The following is a 16,144-nucleotide window of genomic DNA, read 5'->3' on the forward strand; positions in this document are numbered from 1 at the left end:
GTGCTGGAACAAAATGTGAAACAAGGGAAATCTCTATATGATGCAAAATCTATCTGTATTTCAAGAGCTGTCAAAGTGAAAAATGAAACCACAAGTTTGGCCTTTAAAAATATTAATTTATTTTAAAGATGAAATGTAAAAGCACTGGGAAAGAAGTCACCTTATCTTCAGGAAAAAGCAGGCAAGGCTAAATCCTTATCGTTTCTCCTAGATCTCTGATGGCACTTTCTTGCCACCCTTAAATCTAAAAAAAGGATTGCAGGGATGTAATCGTTGCTAGCAATGGTCATAAATCCCTGCAGCATTTTTGTTGTTATTAATGAGGCAGTCATCAAATGTACTAACCAGGGTTTAAAGTATTATATTTTATGTAGCCTTGTCAGCTTTTATGAGTGATGTGGATGCAGTTTGGTGCTGACCTGCAGCAGTTCTTCTGCATTGCAGCCATGTCTCATGTACAGAAGAAAGCACTAGCCATGAAGAGCAAAACAAATACAAGTGGTGAATATTTGATTCAGGCTGTCAATATCCAGCTGTGTATAATGTAGAGTTTTTACTAAAAGCCTATTTTTATCTAAATAAGGCCTTGGAGGTCATCCTGAATGTTTTAGACTATTGATTCCACACAGCAAATTACGATCAACTGGTGAATCTACAGCCCTTATTCCTTAGAAAATAATACCGCACACGAATATTTCTGTACAGTTTTAAATAATGTCTTGATACTATTTCTTGGATCTTTCAATAATTGTCAAAATACGTCAGTTTTTCCTCATAAATCATATATCCTCATTTCCTATAAATGGCTAGCTGACTCTTGCTACCTAAATGAAAGCCCTTTAAAGATATGTAAATCTTTAAAGACCATACATAAAAAGTACAGTTCACTTCTTCGCTCAGGAAAACTATCACCTACATTGCCAAAAATACTTCTACCCACCTAAGGATGCCTAAAACTGTTACACACAGTTATTTCTATTCGTATCTGCAATTTGTCTAGAGTCTACCTTTATCTTATTCCAATAAAAAGCCATGTAAAGTTGCATCTCATCTACCTACCGGTGGATTGCAGCCCAGGCATCTCACTGTCCTGACCACAACGCTTCCTATGAAAAATGAAGAAGGTGAATGAACAAACTCCCTTACAAATTGACAAGCAAGGGTTGAACAAATATGACAGTGCTAGAAGCTCCCAAAAAGAATTTTTAAAAATGGAGGAATTTATGAAGAGCAATGCAGGCACCTTCCTCATGGCCTGCAAGACCTTTATTGAGCTTTAATCATCCCCTTGCAGGTGTGACCATTGTGGTGAGAACTCTCTTTGGGCTTTTTCTCCCCAAATATTTGTCGAGTCAAGCAAGTGCCAGGTAACTTCATGCCTTCGAAACAAGCCTTGCCAATAATTTTGCCCTTATGCTGTCATTCACAGTCTATGTTAACTGCCAAAGAGATTAAAGCTAAATTTTCAGTGTAATAGGCCTAAGCCACAGCTTTTGTTCCCCTAATATTTTTTCTGAGATTAGTCCACAGTGTATATTGAACTTTCAAATTATTAATGTCTTCAAATTTGCCAACACAAAATGCCAGGCTGAAGTTAACCTAATCATAAAACAGTGATTTTAGTAGTAAAACATACAATATAATACTGTGATTACACATCAAAAAACATAATATGCTACTCAACATCATTTTCTTTGAATCATGCCTATGATAATGAGTTTCATTTATTCAAGTCATTTGGATTTTTTTCCCTTTTATGCTCTCTCCTACCACATGCCTCAAATTTGTGTTATTGAGCTGCCTCCTCAGAGCGGCAGTGACTGAAAAGCTGCACGATCAAGAGCAAGAAGAGCAACCCCAAAGTGAAGGACCCTCAAAGTAGAACACTACTGGCACCCCTGCAAACCAAGAGAAATAAAGCCTTTGGTTTGTCACTTGTATTCATAAGTGCAAGAACTGCTCTTTCTTTCTGCAGTGTAATTTTCCTTGCAGTCAGTTTTAATATTTCAGCCAAGAGGAAGTTCAATATAGAAAGATATTACAATGAATATTTCCTGTTGTTTTATTTCCTAACACCATAACCAATGAGGCAAATAATCCGTGGCCATTAAGCTTTCTATATAAATAATTGGAATGTATACAGAGCTGCACAATAGCATGAATAATGTAGATCTCTCTTTAAGCCTTCAAAGGTTGACACATACAGTATTTTTCAAGCAGGACTGTTGATTCTTCTGTCTGGAGCTATCTAATATTAATATGTTCTTATGACTTCTTCAGGAAAGAATATCCCTTGACCATTGAGAAACTTAACTTTGAAAGCGGGTCTAAGAATTTCACTTTCTCTTTCTCACTTTTTTATTATTTTATTTTATTTTATTAATTTTTATTTATTTATTTACATAGTGAATTTCAGACATAGTCCTCCGGATAAAAATGGTAGATCAAAAAAGACATTGCATCCATTCAAATACTTACAAGTGAGACTTCATGTGATGATCAGAGCCCTGTCACATCAAGTAAAAGATAGCAGTTAATTCAGAGAAATAAGAAACAAGAAACAACCTTCCTCGAGGTTTAGAGGATTTAAAGTTTGTCTCAGGAAGTAAACCTGTGAATGTTGGGTCTTTAAGGGATTTAATAAGACAAAATATACACCCAAACCAAATTGCACATGCAAATATGCTTAACGTTTATTTTCTTTAAAATTCAGGGGCAAATATTCCATTTGGAAGCTCTCAGTAAGAGTAGTGAGCAATGGACCTACTCTGAAGCCATGTCAGTTCCCTCTGCCCCCTCTAGCAATTAAACTCCTTTGTTAACTGAATCAATCAGTAAAGATTGAAATGCATACATATATATATATATGTATATATAAAAAACAGACCTCATGCAACTGCATGCCTTCCAGTTAAGGAAGTATGGTGCACTATGAAGCGTGGGCTTCTGCTTAGTTTGTAGGCTTTCTGCTCTTTCTTTCCACCCTGTAATCAAGAGATATTTTACAGCTATGAATAAACTGCATTCCCTGATAGTTCAATGCTTGTCTACATGGGAAAATGAGCAAATGGAGTAATATCAGAATTTACAAGGCACAGGTTACCTTACAGTAGCACCTAGCAGTAGATACCTTCTAGTGCCTGATGGCAAGCAGGGCTCGGTGTGCGAGTTGCTCATTCACTGCATTTGAAATATTTTTGAAACTGGAGGAGAGAAGTCTAGGCCGAAGGAAAGGGAGAATATGGAAAGATAACTGAATACTGCCTCGAGAATCTGTTGCCAGTCTTTGCATTCCCTGAGAGAGAGAAATAGTTGCTAGTTTTTTATTCTGCTTCACTTTCATCTGTGTACTGTAGCTTTGCTTTAATAGGTTAACACATATCTAATACAAAGTTTATTTTACATTCTCATGAATAATAGCATTCCTGCTTTGATAAACAAGATATTGCCAGGGTTAGGATAATAAACACAGGATAAAGGCAATCGTTTCTCAAGTGTCTTCTCCATGTGTTTATTAAACTAATTATTTTTCCACATGCCTTCTAGCCTCCCTTCCAGTCAACTTCACTTATTATAATGTTAAGTCAGCCTTTTTTACCTCTGGAAATCTGTTTAACTTTAAGTGACCTAGATAGACTTTTAAAGCAGTGGAAAATTCAATACTATTTTGCTTTTGTTTCTTGTGAATTTAAAATTTCTCTATTTTTTTTTCCTCTCTCAATAAAGTTTATGCAAATATTATTAAAATTTGTAATGAGACTAATATTTGTTAATCTCAGTTCAAATAGTGGATTTGTATTAAATCCTAGTTCCAAACATTTCTGTTGAGAGAGGGAGAGAGAAATGTATGCTTGTAATACTTTCATTACCATGCTACTCTCGTTAAGCTTGAATTGTCATTATGATTATACACCCTAATTTTTACTATTCAGTATTAATTATATTCCAATCCCATTAAATTTACAGTTGCCGTGCCCACTTTGATTTTCCTCTTACAAAAATGTTTTGAAGTAGATCCAAGACGTGAACCTGATTCTGGAACTCTGACTCATTTTTTGGTTTCAGGAGGAGATTTGTGCGTATAAATTAATTATGTGACTAAGTTTCTTAGATTCATTAAAGGTTGCGGAGCATTCCAGAAGGACAGTTTCTGGTAATCTCTGACCTGCAGAAATGGCAGGATTTAGATCGTAATCTGACTGAGCGCAGGATCAAACGTATCGTTGATTCTGAGAGCTGTTAAAGGACAGACTTAAACATGAATTGCAGGTTTTGTGCATTGCTTTGGTTTGCATTCTCGATGTAAAAAAATGCTAATTTGTAGAGAGTTGAAAAGGTGCATCAGTTATTTATTTGGCATTATCACAAGTCTTTATGAGACGTGAGACAGTAATACAAAATTACATTTGTCTACATGTGTCTAAGATGCACTGCATTGGAAGGATTTTGACCCAGTTTGTTGTTAAAAACTCCTGCCTTGCTTGTGGGCAAATTTGCTTATCAAAACATTTGGAGTATGGCCAGAATTTATCTGTACTGTAGCTTGGGATGTCTTCTGCCATATGAGCTATGCTAAAACGTCCTGCTGGGGAATACAAGGATGAAGGGGATCCCTTTGGGCATCCATGCTACTTGGAGCCAGCCCTTGGGCATCCAGGAGTAAGCAGGCACCATGCACACACGGAACAGATGGATGGGGATGAGTTGAGTCCCAAAATGACCAGATCAGGAGGGTGCCACAGACACATGGAGCACAACATGCTCCTTGCTAGCAAGGAAGGAGAGAGCAGGACAAGACGGTGCCTTAGGAAAGTGCTTCCCGTGGCTAACTGCAGTGTGGGAGGGCCTCTCAGATACAGAGATACAGCCACAGTGTAGCACTCTCCAGCTTTGAAATGTTCTTTTAATATTGATACGTCTCTCCCCAAATCTTCAAGAGAGGCCAATGTTCTTCCCTTTCCTTTCTTTCCCTGCTAGCCAGGTCGCCCACTCTGTTCTCTCCTTTGTTAATTTGCTGCTTCTAGTCCCTACGAACTGTCTGGAAACAGCACGGAGGTTTGCAGAGCGCTCCATGCACTCCCTTTGTCATCCCTGCCCAACCTCTGCTCACTCCTTTTTCCACAATTCCCAGACTTCCCTCCCCGATGCTGCTCCAGGGTGGCAGGTATTTGAGGAGTCACTCACTTGCCAGTTGCTGCTCCTTGATAGAAATAAATGAATTGACCTCAGTCCTTGACACTTCTTATTTCCTTCTTAATTCTGCAAATTATCAATGATCTCTGTGGTGTGTTTTGGGAGTCTTTGTGAAAAGGTACTCTATAAATCTGCATCGTAGAGTAACAGGTCTCCAGATCATTTCTGACATTTGGTGGTGTGAACAAAGGATATTTTGATATAATAGAATAGAATAGAATGAAATATGTTCTACAGTCTTAGGTCACTATAACCTGATTTGTAATGGTTTGATACCTTTTACTAAATTCTGATTTTTTATAGATAATAAAACAGTTACAATAGGGGAATATTATAAAATGTTGACTATACATTTCACCAAGACGAGGACTTAGGACTTCTGTGAGTGAAGTGTCCTGGTTAAAACGATGCTGTTGTCTAATAACAATCTTCATCTTATTTGAAGTTTTGGGGCTATTATATTATTTATGTGTTGACCGACTGGTCAACATGTAACCTACCTAACTGGTCATGTAACCTACCAAGAAGACGTTGTCTTCTAATAGGAAAATGCTACCCTTAAGTCACTCCACTTGCTGGACGTGGGTGTTGAGTATGTTAGAAAATGGTCTACAGATAATGTGGAGAATTTAGCTTTGGACAAATCACCGCTGACTGAAACGATGGGATTAATCTCATTTATTTTATTGTCTTGTAGGGACTTCTGTAGCGGAGTAGTGTCAGTGGAGAAGAAGGGAGTTTTCTAGACAGCAGTGTAACCTGCCTGACATGAAGATTTATTTCATGATTAGTGGAGTCCTACTCCGAGGGTGGTGTGTGTGCCTCCATCTGAGGAAAGACCTCAGACCGCTGTTTCTGCTGGAGGAGATGGTTCCGTAGTCGGCCTTCCTATAGGACTGTGTGATCCAGCCCTGCTCAAGCCGAAGGCAGTTTTCCCATTAACGCTGCTGCTCTCTGGCTGAGGATGATCCACAATCCTCCTTGATCTGTCATGGCTCAGAGCTCCTGGCAGAATCCAGTCTCCAGCAGGAAGACCAGGAGAACAGGTCCTCAGAAACCTGCCATGAATGTTTTATGGCGATGATGTATAGGCAAGGCAGGCAGAGTTAGCCAAATATTTACTTTCTGAAAATGCTATTATTTTAGACAGAATTTCTGTTGCGTGTCATGGCACTGAAGTGAACAAAAATATAATGCACTGCCTTTTAAGCAGAATTTCTTTTAGTGAGACAAAGTCTTGAGTAAGAGGGTTGGCCAGAAATTATAATGGAAAAAAAGACAGACAGTATTGTGCAGAATGGCAGTCAAGTTTGTACCCACATATTATTTCTTATTATTTAAGCCATTTGTCCTGTATTTTATGTCATATATCTGCCAAGATCCTGATTCATACGCTGCTTTGTGAAATTTCCTATCTGACATAAGAGCTTCCGCTCTTACGTTAAATTCTTCTGCATGCATGATCTTCCTACCTATAGATTTTTTATGTTTAGTTTCTATTATTTTTCCCCTAGATCCCCACACTAAATTCATACTCAACTAGATTTTATCTTAGTGTGCTAATAAAACAAATGAATTAGAAATCCATTATTTCCTTTATAGCAGTTAAAAAGAAAAAAAAAAGGAGACAAGGAAAAGCTCTTGATGAAAGACTTATAAAAAGAAGCTATATACAGTTCCAGTACACAGACATAAACTTAGAAGAGGAGCAACTCATAGCAGATTAGCATCCTTTAGTATTTATCACAGCATCTCTGCTATAGTGCAATAGCCAGCACAGAAATTTGAGGCAGTGAAGGAGTGTTAGAGACTTAGTCTGAAAGTGAGAATAACTTAAAAATCTTGGCTTGCTCACAAGAAAATAACATCTGGCCTGGTAGACTATTTTTTGAGCTCCCTGCCTTATTGGCAGGTGCTCTTAGAAGACATAAGGAGGATTATGAAGAGGTTAACAGAAGCAGAATTTCCTAAATAAGTCAGGAAGTAAGGGAGTTCCAAATAAGGCATTTAATTATTTTTTATCAGGAGAGAAAACTGATAAAAAGATACTTAGGATTAAGTCAGAAAAAGAAATTGACTGGAGATAATTTAAATGGAAAGTTCTGTTGTTATGTCTTTCATCGGGAAGTGAATCCTATGGAGGAGTTGATTTTTCACCCCATAGTGTGATAAGCCTTTTTGTAAAACAGCAATAGTATAATTGAAATCCATTTTACATCGTTTTTCCTTGGATGATTTAGAATTAGATCAATTTATATTCTATGGGTATAACCCAAGGAGAGGATAAATGCAGCCACTGGAATTGTTTTTGTCCATGGGCGAAGCTGGTATCATTTACTGATTCATTACACTCGCAGCAGGGTGCATTATTTCTACAGCTACCTGGAACTATTACTGGCACCAGAACACTAAACTAAACTAAGATTTGCATAAAAAATTAAACTTAAAGGGAAAATTATAATGGTGATTAAAACTAACATTTGATGACTCTTTTGATTAGAATACCATGTTTAAGTAGTAAACGGTTCAAACGAACGTGGGCTTTTTTCCCCTTCCAACTCCATTAGAATGCACCTGTTTAACTAGACTATTAGGTACCTGATAATATGCCTGAAATAATAGGCAGTACTGCCATTAATATTTAACAATATAAACACCAGGCAAAGGTTATACAACTGGAATCATGGAATATGCCTTTTGCATTAGAGTATTAATTTTAGAAATAACCTGTGTCACCTAGGCCTGCTGATGTATGGTTGTCATAGCAAGTCAGTAATTGAGTTTTATGGGCATTTTGACCACTGGTACAAATTTGCAAAGCAGATTACACAGCAGAAACACAATTTCCGTCCTGACCTTTATAACATTGCTTTCTGTTGTGGGAATTGGAATGTTTATGGAGGAAAATATAACCTAAGCGCACCTAATTTGTAAAAATGTGATTTCTGACGTTAACCCACTAAGCTTCATTTTGATTCAGACTTGGCATTAGGGAGGTATCGTAAAACTTATTATCTTTTATTACCTAGGTAGCGAATATTGGTTTAGATGATTACAAATTGAAACTCCAGGAAAACTTTCATTTTCAGTTGCTGTGCAAAGGTCCTCGAGAAACCCATTTCCCAGTGATCAGTCACAGACCTTAATGAACAAATGGCCTCATTCCCATTCCTGGGAAGAAGTGGAGCACTGGAATAAATACTGAGTTTTTGTGGATCTAGAGATGCAACTTGGGGCTGGGAGAAAGCATCTTGTGGTTTCAACTTTATTCAACTGTATTCATCTTTCATGAGAGGACAGATTGTTTCATGGTGGCGGATCATAAAATACGCAGCATTAGCTGTCACTTAGCTCCCTGTAATGCAGTCCTTCAAAGGTGGGTGCTGATCAGTGGAGTTCAGGAGTATACAGCCCAGCTGTGTCCAAAATTATACGCTGGTGTGTGTGGCTTGGTACGAATTTAAGGAAAGGGAAGAGCCGGTGGTAGGTTCAGGTTGAAGGTCTTCAAGTTTTACCTTAAAGTGACTTCCCGAGAGCTTTAGAAGATCAAGTTGAGACTCCAAAGAACTTGAGCCATTTTTTTCACCATTTTTTACTCCAGCTTTGGAGACGCCTTTCATGGCAGACTTTTATGAGAAGGAATTTTCGCCTTTCTGTGCTGTTCAGGATCTTCCCCTGAAGTCGGCAGAAAATATTGCAGTGCTTTTGAGCCCAATCACACTGAAAAAAGAGCAAATTCAAGCACTGACAAGCACAGAGCTTGACAGAGCCAGTTGCTTCTCTACTCAGCGATGGATTCTAGTGTTTCAGGGTATTGGATATAACGGGCATTTATCCATGAGATTGCTGATAACCCACACTGGCTGCCATCCATGCAATGTAGGCAAGCAGTTTGTTTCCAATAAGCAGAGGGGAATGCTGACCAGCTGCATGTTATTGCTGCTGTATCAAATATTTATACTGTGCATTGATTTTATTTTTCCTTTTGTATTTTTTTGCACGAGTTAAATGCTCAGAACTTCTTCCATTGGTTTCCGAAATCTGCGTTGCACAAACATAGGCATGGGCATCCCATTACTGTTACTGGTGAACAATATTTCTTTAATTCTAATGTGATTTTGTATGCAAGAAGGAAGGAACTATTGCTTCCACCACCCTGTTTTGAAGTGATTTGGGACATTTGCTCAAAGTGTGTTTTGGGATTGCTGGCTCTTTGCCCATCTCCGTGTGCTGATCCTTATTATACAACCTTCCCACCTTTCCTGGGTTTAGGGAATTCTCTTGGCACATGCGTAATTTAATTGAGAGATCCTTGCAAAGCTATCACTGTTGATAGCTATGATAAGTTGCCATACTGGAGAAGCTTGTCTCTCCTTCCCTGCTTTTGGGTTTAAACAGCCTCATTTGTAGCTGTGGCAGGGACAAAGAATGATTCAATAATCAGCAACTAATAATTTATTAGAGCAACTTTGCCCTTCTTTCTCTTTGCAAATTGTCTGCAAACAGATTGCACAACTTGAGTGTGTTAATGGCTGGGAATTACTTGAACGTTATTCAGCAAATATCTTTTGGGCTGCAGATTATTTGAATTGCAAATGGGGACTGTTCAAATGAAATATATAATTAACACTGTAAATAGAGCTGATTGGGTACTACGGAACAGTTTTTATGGGAAAATATCGATTTGTCAAAATGAACACTTGCTACAGAAACATACTGATTTGGAAAAAAATCCTGTTGAAATAAATGTAATCCAGAAGGGATTAAGTATAAAATGGCACAAAGGATGATAGCTACTGTAGCTGCTTGCAAGGGTATTACCGGAGGCCTGGGGAGGAGGATGATTCCCACACCCTCCCCACCAGACTGGTAGCTTTTCCAACCAGATATTCAGCTTTCTCACGGAAAAGTCTTTGGAATGGTTTGCTTATCAGCATTTTGCAGCGTCCAACAAAAGAAGATGTTAAGGCCAGAAAAGTTTCAAGTTCCACGGAAACTAGTTCCCAGCCGTGGCATCCTATGCGTGTGTACCTGAGCCTTGTGCATAGTGGTTTATATCCAGCCTCCATAATCCATATGTGAACATTGCTTGGTATATAAGCAATGAGGATCAGATGCAGCACCCTGGTTTCAACACCCTTCCAGCAACCTGGTGGCACCGTGTGCCAGCGGGGATGGCAGGGCCTGCGGGGACGTTTTTGGGATGCAGAAATGGGAGTGTTTGCCTACACCAGCACCTATGGTTGCCTATAGACTATGCTGCATCTCTTTTTTATTCCGAGCTGGTACTGGGGAGCAGACTCTTGCTGGAGCTATTAGGTGATGCTGGAGAGATGGGCATGGCAGTCGTAGTCCTGACACCTCTGAGCGTGTGATAATAAAGCAGCGATTGCACGGGCAAAAATCAGCCCGGGATGTTACATGGGAATTGATGCTTTCACATCCGAATGAAAGGTTTCTGTGGGACTTTTTAATTAGGAGGAACAACTGAGTTTTGTTCTTGCAAAAAAACAGAATTATAGGCAGTGGCCCAGAGGAAGGCTGAAGTGTAGCTTGTGTAAAAAAAAAAAAAAAAAATTAATAACATGGGAGAGTGTATTCTCCCTGGAACACTGTGATTCTTTTCCTCTATTGCTATTCAAATTGATTATAGTTTTGTTTTTTTTTTTGCACTGTGGGTATGAAAATGGTTCTTTTCCCAAACCATGAACACTGAGTGAGCAGATGTTGCAGATCAAAATGCTGGTCTGTTCCAAACAGCTTATACTTAGGGAAATACCCTTCACTGGTAAAAATCAAGGTACATAGACCTCCTTTAATGACATTATACCCTTACAATAAATAAAGATTTTGTTCAGAATAATGAATATTTGCTGTCTTCCCAGGCCTTACTTTGGTAGTGGAGTCCCACTAGCAACAATAATTCAAACTCAGCTTTGGTGGAGCTGCAGTCATTGCTGTGTCCTGGAAATTGGTTATCCCAAAGAGAAATTCCTGATTCATAACAAATTCTCAAAGCTGATACCCATCCAATTGCAATGCCAGAGCCGAATTTGTATATACATGATTTGGGTCAAAACTGGTAATTGTACATAAAGAACATGCACATATGGTGTCTGTATTTCCATATAAAATAAAACAATCGTATCCATATTGGGCCCATGGTTAATTATAGATTTTGTTTTGATGGGAAACAAAGATCTCTGGCCTTAGATCTGGAAGCTGTTTGTGTCAAGCACTTTGAAACAATTTTATTTTTTTTTAGCAATAACTGTTGAAGAAAACTTCCCTGGCTTCCACATATACCTATGAACTATATTTCTCTTGTGGGTAGTAAATAGATATTGATTTTCTTCATAACAAAAGTACCTTATTACAGTGATTAAACTGGAGGCCTTCCTTTATGATATAAAAAAAATGAAAATTGGTGAGCTAAAGAGGATTTATATTACAAAACTGTTTTGGTTTTTGTATTCATCAAGCTGTAATTCAAGCTCTGAATACAAAGGCTCTGCCTATTGCCCTTTTACGCAGCAGCAATTGGCATTTAAAATAAATGCTGATATTATAATTATAAAAGCATTATGCCTTTTAGAGCTGTTAATAGTCACGTTGCTTCATTTTTTTATTCTGCATTTGTCAAAATCCTGACAACATAGTCTGGAGCAATGTAAGATTGAATGCTGATATTGTTACCCAACAAGAAGATTGATTACGTCTTAATAAGATGTATTCAGCGCACACTACATGCAGTTATCATCTTAAATGAATGCAAGCATTTATTTAGCATGAACTGAAATTATTTAAATCCTAAGAACTTTTCTTTCTGGTTAATGTTATATTATACAGGCATTAGTAGCAAACATGATGCAGTCGCACACTATTAATATATTAATATGTGTGAATACGTAATTTATAAATAGAATTATGAATAAATATATCAGTGCATTGTTATAGAAATTACTAGTAAATAGCCACAAAATGATACACAATTCTCTATTGGCATAACATTAACATAGCCTGAAAGGGTACTTAAAGCCCTTGCAAGAGTTTTGAACCATCTGTACAGTGTTTGCTTCCCAGCCAGTGTTTGTTTTGATCTCAGAAACTGCGACTACTTTGTGCAAATTTAGCAATTTCTCTAAGTACTAGCAACTAATCAACTACTTACTAAGCAACTTTGCTCTGGAAATGTGATTCCTAGACCCCTTACCATGAACAGAGACCTTTGGATGAAGACCTAGCTAAGGTCTGCCAGGGAGGAGATGCTGAAGAGGAGGCATCTGAAGTCCTGGTGCTTTGCAGGCTCCAGGGCCTCTATTTGGAGGCTTCAGTGTCAGTATTTGCAGACTTCAGCTTGGTCCTGATGGGAGCCTGCAATCCACTGCTGCATCCAGGGATCCTAAGAGCCACTAAAAGAAACTACAAAACTGCAGTTTTGATGTGCAAAACATCAAAACATCTGCATCACCTGCAGACTGATGATGTGAATCAAGAGAAAAGGGAAAAAATGGCATGATGGCTAAAACAATTCCTTTTCAATGTCTCTACCTACAATTTAAACACGGGTGGTAAAAACAATATTGCAAAGGTCTACGAGATAATATGGTGAACTCCTGTTTAGACATCTTTGAATTGCAGAGGGAATGAAAGCCTAAAGTAGCCTAAAATTCCGAAGCCAGTCCATCTCCACATGTTGCAAAGAAGATTAAGCCTTGATCTAAATTCTTTTTAGTTAGAGTCTGCTCCACAAATGGATTTTCAAGTGCCTGAGTGGGTCTTTCCAGAAAATATATTATTTTCATTTCCTGAGAATAACAAGGTAGTTGTATTGGAAAAACAGAAAGCTTCATTTCAGTAATAGGCTTCCCGGTGTACCTTATATCCAAACTGCTCTAACAGTGAGCAGGACTTCAGTTTTCAGCCAGAATGGAGTGTCTTTCCTGTAGATGCAACCCATATGCCAACTGCCTGGCATTAGTGCACTTTAGTCCCAAGCAGTTCGGGTGTCTGTGTCTGGGTTACGGAAGGTTTCTCATTCTCTTCTTTCTTGTGAATCTGCATTCCTTATCCAGCTTTATATATTCAAATAAAACATCTGATCAAAGTCTTTGAAATTCAAAAGTTTAGCATTTCCTTCTATATCAGGCACCTAAATAAATGTCTTGATTTTCAGACGTGCCAAGAATCTACAGCTCCATTCTGGAGAATGCAGAGCTGTGAATGAATGCGCTGATTCACAATCAGCTCTGCCTGATTTAGGTGCCTGACTTCAGGAGATTGAAAAATTCAATGTGTCTGTTCTTGAGGATGCTCAATGGCAAACTACACTTTTTTCATACCTCCTCCCACAGCCAAATAGAGAGTCACGGTGGCCATTGAGTCTAGATAAACAGCTAATCATTTGCTGCTTGGATAAACTTCTTTAATACAGTCCTGGGGTTGATTTCTGCTTCTCATTTTGGTGCTACTTTTTCTCATCGTTATCAGATCATTAAGTCCTTTAATCAACCTCAGTCATCCTCTGCAGCATTTACACTGGAGGACCTTGTACTCCATAATTCATCAATGGAGATAAGTATGGAAATGGCTTCTCTCCCTTGAACCTATGGGCCACATTTGGCCATGGTGGTCCAAAAAGCAGACACTTCATTTGAATGACTAAAGATAGGCAGAAAGAAGCTAGGCCTTGGTGAAAACATCAGGTCTCAGAATTGCTGCACTTCCTTGCCACCTAAATAAACAAGTGGAGCTACACTGATAGATTTTGTTGTATCTTTAGGAAAAACGTGAGTATATTAACAAAACATGTGAGAAAACTGCTATGAGCTGCTTCCATCCTGCACTTTCCAAAGGTTATTGCTGGTTTAGTCTAACCGTGTGTGGTGGTGCTGAGCTGGTTATTTCCCTCTGTTGTGAGAGCTGATACAGATGTTAACGCCAGGGTAAGTGCTGCTGGGTGGACCTTCCAATGCAAAAGCTCTAGTCCTGCTAATTTAGCAGGACTAGAAGTGTAAGAAACACTAGAATTTGCCTTTCATGCAACCTCTTAGTGTAAAGAGAGCAGCTGATGAGAACGTGGCTCTTTGCTGGGGTGTGGAGGTGTTAGGAGTTGCTTTCTCTAGCAAAGCAAATATTTGGTGACAGAACTAGATGTAGAAAGTGTTGCCTAGCAGGAAAGTGTGAAGTATTCATAATGCTATGAAATACTACTCAAAATTCAGTGTTTTTTTCACATTCCGTTGCAAACTTAAACATTGGGCTCCTGTCACAGAAATTTCTGCTGCAGTAGACACAATTTCTAGGATAAATGGGCTTGCTTTCAACAGAAAATGGGACAGTTTTCAGAGAAAAAAAGTAGGCCAATTTATGAGTTAAATTGGGGCTTTTTTCAGCAAAGAGTTTTACAAACACAAAGTGATAAATGGCTTTACAAATTTTCTATACAACAATAACAACTTCTTAATTAAAGTTATGAAAGAAATACATTTATGGGAAGGGAGAGAGGCCCTATACATATTTTAATACAGTAAAAACATTTTAAAAATGAAAAATATGAAAACTACATTTTTTTTTCAGCTTCTAAATCTAACTTTGTGTTAGAGATATGTCAGCAATATTTCCTTCCATATATTTATGACATAACTCAAGATCCTGCTATGGGTTTGCTGCCTTCTCAAGATACTTTCATGAAATAATAAAAGAATAAGGATTTCTTAGGAATCCCTAAGTGGCATCTGATTTTCTAAAAGCCCATATATTATTAAAACTGAATATATCTTCTGGTTTGAACTGTCAGTTTTACATGCAGTCGTTTTGCTTTGTGTTAGGTGATTTGGTCAGTAACTGGTCTGGTTACTTTGCTGCAAGATCTAGATCAGCAAAGGATGGGGACCTCCATAGACCTGCTCCAGGGATGGTGCTGTGATGTCCCCAGGGAGATGCTCCATGTACCATTGGTGAAAACTTTCAAAACAATTAGCTACTGAGCAGACCATGAGTTTGCTTTGCTAAGCTGGAGGTGAAAAAGAAGTCTATCAAAAATTTTAACTGGCATGAAATTTATTGAGGTTTATTGCTATGGGACAAACCCTATCCCAGCCTCCTTGGTTCTGCTTTACAAGGTGGTTTATGGGTGGCAGATGGAGGCCACTGAGTTGTTATGTGGAGTTTCACACGAGTTCGCTCCCTGCATTTTAATTCTTGGGGAAAATGTTAGATGAAGGACATGGGCAGAGTGATCTTGGAGCTTGCAGACTTGGTTCTTGCATGTTCCAGTGGTTGACAGAGCTGGTTTGAGGTTAAAAAAGCTCCCTGGAAGTGATGCTTGGCCAGTCCTTTCTCCCCACAGGGCCTTAGCCACCTTCAGGCACCAGCATGTAGGTTTGCCCCTCAGATCCAGGGACAGTCTCACACAGTTTTGAAAACCCATTCCGAAGCACATCAATATATTCTTACCGTATAGCTTTAAAGGTGACCGCTGCACTTTCCCATCTGTGTCCCCCATCGACACTGCAGCACATATGGTCCTCAGGCAGATGGTTCCATATGAGGCAGTCATACAAATAGGGAAAAGATTCATTTTAATTAGGTGCCCGGTCTTGTCTCCCCAAATCCATGTCAGAATTCTCCACGTGTTGCACAGGGGCTGGTTCTCACCCTGCTAATAACTCCCTTTGATGGGCTGTGTTAATGCCCCATTGTCCAGAAGGCCACCAGATGTGCGTCCATGTGTGGTGCGAGAGAAGTGCATTACTGATGCTGTAATTCTGACTGCGGCCCTAGTTTATTTTCTCTGAAGTTGTTGTCATTAGAGGGAGCAAAACTGAGAATGGCTTAAGCTACAGACCCGTGCAGGTGGTGCTGTCTAGCCCTACCGTAGCCAGAGAAGTAACAACGCTCGTGACACTGAAATTGGATGTATAGATGTAAAGCATTAATGTTACATTAA

At 38.8% G+C, this 16,144-nt stretch overlaps 1 protein-coding gene across 2 annotated transcripts in view; it reads left to right on the top strand.

Moving 5' to 3' along the window:
* The window catches only part of CDH13 (cadherin 13), a 407,362-nt gene that overhangs the window by 312,184 nt on the left and 79,034 nt on the right, over positions 1-16,144 (top strand). The window lies entirely within an intron of this gene.

Source organism: Tinamus guttatus, unplaced genomic scaffold (genome assembly GCF_059628265.1).
Source record: "Tinamus guttatus ecotype Peru unplaced genomic scaffold, ASM5962826v1 Tinamus_guttatus_pri_ptg000323l, whole genome shotgun sequence".
Taxonomy (NCBI): Eukaryota; Metazoa; Chordata; class Aves; order Tinamiformes; family Tinamidae; genus Tinamus; species Tinamus guttatus.